Source organism: Anser anser (genome assembly GCF_964211835.1).
Source record: "Anser anser genome assembly, chromosome: Z".
Lineage (NCBI taxonomy): Eukaryota > Metazoa > Chordata > Aves > Anseriformes > Anatidae > Anser > Anser anser.
Genome location: NC_139723.1, coordinates 35,551,641 through 35,556,511, shown reverse-complemented (window position 1 = coordinate 35,556,511; position 4,871 = coordinate 35,551,641). Strand labels below are relative to the sequence as shown.

The window sequence follows — 4,871 nt, the reverse complement described above, 5'->3', positions numbered from 1 at the left end:
CTGTAATGTAGGAAAGGCTGGGTTAATAGGACCGAGAACCCTCACTTTAGATTAAAAGCTCTTCAGGCAGCAAGTGTCTCTTCGTTCAAGTGTGTGAAGAAGCCATCTCGAGGTATTGTTTGGGACCTTGAGGTAATGCTGCTATAAAGATAAGGGGTGACTTATTTTCTAGTTCCTCCCTGTCTAAACAAACAGTAGGGGAATGCACAAGGAAACCTCCCTTTCCAACCACACGCGGCAAGAAGAGTGGGAAGGGCAGCCTGCAGGTCTGGCCACCCAGGCTTATCAGCAGGAGGAAAAGTGTGTTGCTCTCAGCACTGACAGGCACAGCCCAGGGTACAGCTTCTGAGGTTTTCTTGGCGGGTGCCTTCCCTGCAGCTCCCACGGGGGCTTTGCGCAGATAATTTCAATGTCCATCAGCATAAGGCTATCCATTAAAATCCAACTCAATGTCATGCTATGTGGGTCTTTCCTGGCTTTAAATATTACTTCTTTCTGCATTGATTCTATTTCCTTATTTTGTTACTAATTTCTATTCAAACCATAGCAGAAAAAAAAAAAAAAAAAAAAAAAGTAATGTTGTATACAATAAAAAAAAAGAAATCCTTAAAACTGACAAATCCAACAGCAGCATTAAAAATCTCTGCTCTGTTGCTTCTGTTGACTTATGTTGCTATTCAAGTGACAGAACTTCAACAGTCCCCTTGTATAAGTCAGGTTTTCATCCTCTGTTATTTTTAGTTACTATTGTCTCAGTAACCATCCTGCTTAATGAAGCAGCATGTTAGCAAAATCATATCAGCCATAATCAAAGCAGCTTGACTATCTGTCCTCCTTACATTTGCACAAATGTCATAATTAAATTTCTTTAAACTTTTTTGTTGTTGTTGTTGGGGAGACAAACAGCTAAGTCTCGCATTCCCCTCCTGATTTTTCAGGGTGGAAATTTCAGAGGTTTAACAAGACAGCCAATTGCAGTATGTTGTCCTCACAAGTGCTTGGGGGAAGGAGGGATGGGAAGAAAACAGTGGTGCATAGGTCCATGATCTAAATACTTCTGGAAGTCCGCAGTGTGGATTCAGACCTGGGGCACAATGCCAGCTGGATTTGCCAGGGCACTGAGTATGGCAGGCCCCACTCCCAGCTCTCCTTCCCCAAACCCACCAGTGGGAAGACCAGTGCCTGCTCGGTGCACAGGAAAGGAACCTGAGGAGACCCAGGGAGTACGTCTTCCAGTACTGAGAAGTTTGCTGTATGTACGGGAATTGCAGCAAGAGGTTGGGGAATTACAGAGTGGAGGGGGGAAGGGCAGAAAAGCAGTGGAACAGATTTTTCGGAGGGTTGTGGTAGGCACAGAGGAGCGGTACAGAGAAATGCTCGTCAGGAGCAGCATTGAGTTGGTGAGTCTTCTTTGGGACGGGGAGACCAGAAGGTGTCTGGAAGTCCTCCCTGGGCCAATTTTTAGAAGTATATAAGCTGGTGGATGTATGTATGCCTGTTGTTGCCCCTCTGCCTGACAGGCCTGTAGGCCCAAGTGCCAGAAGCATCTGCACAGCACGGAGCTGCTACAGGTCTCCTGTCCGTAGCCATAAGGCGTGAGGAAGCAGTGAAGGCATGGCCGGACACTGGTATCAGCCACAACCTCCACTCCCCGGGCACATGGAGTGAGGAGCCTACACCAGGCCTCAATACAGGAGCCTTGTGACCAGGAAGCAGCAATGGCCGAGATCATACAAACAGTACAAAAGAGCCAAGTAAATATTTTGTTCAAGGAGGGATTGACATTGCCTGAGCCAGGAGGGCTGGACTAGGCTGGCAGCAAGAGGTTCCTGTGGTGGACCTGTCTCTGGGAGTCTCCAGCTCAGGGACAGTGGAGAATCGACGTTTCTCTGCAGCAAGTAAAGTAGGGGACACTGCAGCTATCCACCAGCAACACACAGAGATCCACCACAGGCCTGCACCAAGCCACCTCCCAAAAGAAGTCAGAGGGGAAAAGTTTCTTCTCTTGTCTAAGATGGTCTCAGCACCATCTTACCACAACGACTCAGCAAGACAGAGTTATTCCCTCAAAAGGGAAGGGAAGGGAAGGGAAGGGAAGGGAAGGGAAGGGAAGGGAAGGGAAGGGAAGGGAAGGGAAGGGAAGGGAAGGGAAGGGAAGGGAAGGGAAGGGAAGACGGTAGATCTACAGAGAGGGTACATAAGACAGCCCAACTGCTCACCGACATTTGCCCACGATGCTTGTGTTACATCTTGGTGATCAGCAGTTGCCAGGGATGGTTAATCTGCTCCATCTTTCTGTGCCAGAATGGTCTCTCTGCGGTAAATTCCTGACAATCAGGAGCTATTTGTGCTTGGTGCTGAGCCTCTCCTACTGCAAATTCTGCCATTTGTACACCAAGGTGAGTTACAACTCAGTTTGTCTGTTACAAAAACAGACACTCATCATGAGGTGACCTCCCTACCTTTGCTCAGCTTTAATGCTAATCATCATCGGTAGGGGAAGGATAAACTTGGAATTTCATTTGTAAAATGCCTACTGGTGGCTGACCAATCCTTTCAAACTGAAGTTTTTCACATGGTCAGGCAGATTGATGAGTACAGGAACACTTGGATGTGTATTGAAAAGGTTAACTTTCCCGATATTCACATGCTTGGCAAGCAGTTTGGCTAAAAGCAAGCTCCGTCACCAAACAGAGTTTTCCCAAGCTTTTACGGCCCACAAGACAAAAAAAGCATGTGTTCACATCAGGGGGAGTGGTGCAGGCTAGGCAGGGTGGAATAAAAAAGGTGGGTCTGCGAGGCTGCTGCCACTGAACCACCCACAGCATCTATTTCTAGGTCTGAAGAGGCTTCACGGGTGAGGACCAGGTGACTGACACCAGGTATTCAAAAGCCAGGATCTGCCACCCTGACAGCACAGGGCTAACCTGATCCAAGCATTTTGAGTCTGAAGCTGAAACACTCAAGTGATTGCTCGATTCACAAAAAGGAGGCTGCCATACAAAAGCCAAGGCCTCCAAGGACTTTGGTGGCACATTGCATGGGAACAGCAGTGGATCGATGGGGGCAGTTTTCAAACCAAGCAGGTCAAAGATTCTCAGTGTCTGAATTCCAAGTTTCATTTCCAGGCCTGCATTATTATTTTTTAAATCCAAGGCAGCAGGCTCTTGTCCCAGGTGGTGTTTCTCCTCCTAGTCCCATTTGTAGGCTGAGGCTTAGAGAGCTGGGCAGTCCCATTTCTTCCACTAATCCACAGAACAGTGTTCCTATAGCCTCGGGACTGTGCGGGCAGACTGATTTGTGGGTCCGAGGTCATGCTCGGGTGGTTGGAGCTGAGCCAGGGTGAGTGCAGGGAAGGCAAAGGCACAGGCATAAGGCCAGAGTGTGGTGAGAAAGCGTGCTGGAGGGTGGCTCTGGGTACAAGTTCGAGAGCCTGCCCTACACTTTCTGCACTTCGTGATTCCAGACAGAGGCAGAGAAAAATGCTTCCAGAAAGTCTCCCTGCTGTATGAGATTCCCTCCTCCTGCTTTTCCTCCCAGAGTAAGACATGATCCTATTCTGAGCTGATCTCATCTTTGCAGATTGAGGGGGAAAACATAGACAGAATAGCTTTTAAACCAACCAGAGAAAGAATGGTGGAGTTTAGTAAGTGCCTTCTAACTTAGGTACTTCTGAACAATGAATCCAAAAGGTGTGTGGATGGGATTTCTGAATGCTATGGGTTTCAGCCTAACTGAAAGTTGAAGTCAGCAGCAATTTTACTATTGATTAACAATGGGAATAGACTGAAGTCAAGGCTGAGCCTTTTTGCAAAACCCTCCTTTACAGAGCAGTGTTGTTCCTTCCCTCCAGAGCTGAGCAGAGGCACGTTTCAGATAATCAGCAAAGAAAACCTGCATTTGACATCAGCCAAAGGGGGAAAAATCTTAAAAACCTCCTATAAACCCTGGCATGTACAATCAGAAGAGGAGGCTTCACTTCACAAGGGATGAAAAGATACGCTGGGTGAAGGTATCGTTCACAAGGACTCTGACAAAGAAAGAGGGAAGGAAGGAAAGAGGGAGCAAGCAAGCGTTGGAAACAGAAGGCCAAACAAACTCTGATCCTACCCAAGCTCGAGATCCTGCTGCAGTCAGTAGTAGCTGACTGCATCCCCCGGAGGCAAATCTGGGGAGGATGTAATCAGTTGCCTTTTCTTTTCTTTACCACAGGGGAATGTCTTATTTACACACCTATCCTGTCTGGTAGCTGTGCTGCAAGAGTCTGGGTGCAGCAAACAACTGCTCTGTGCTGGAGGGAAAATTAAAAAAAAAAAAAAAAAAAACAAAAAACATAAGAAGTGCCAGCTACAGAGCTACCAAACCAAAAGGATAACATTAGTAAGACGAAATGGTATACATCCTTAAAAAAATTGTTGCACTGTCTGAGCTAATATCTAGCCTATTACTTTAAGGCATCCACAGCTGTGTTACTTCAGATCATTACTTCAATACTAACACTGAACAATAATTAAAAGAAATAAAATCCAGAGATGAAAATGTATTGCTTGCCTCTTTCTTTGATATTTGTAGTGGTGAATAGACCTCTAGTGGCAACAGTAAAAATATCCTATCAAGTATAAATAAGTTACTTCAGTAAGCAAATAAGCTGTAGATAAAAATTCTGAACAGAGGTGAAAACAAGAAACAAATACATTGAGTAATCAAGCATAAAATCTTTTGCTTGTGAATAGCAGAGTCATAATTATCTTTGTATGCTATTAATTGTCCAGTGGTCTTTGCCATTTTCGCCAGGGTGAATAACATTGTTAACTGTGAAAAACAGTGGAAAGTTTCCTCCTATTTAATAGCCATAATTCATTTTGTGCCTC

At 45.8% G+C, this 4,871-nt stretch overlaps 1 long non-coding RNA gene across 1 annotated transcript in view; it reads right to left on the bottom strand.

Moving 5' to 3' along the window:
- LOC310889288 overlaps positions 1-4,871 on the bottom strand; it is a 40,876-nt gene that overhangs the window by 26,303 nt on the left and 9,702 nt on the right. The gene's annotated exons all lie outside the window — the stretch shown is intronic.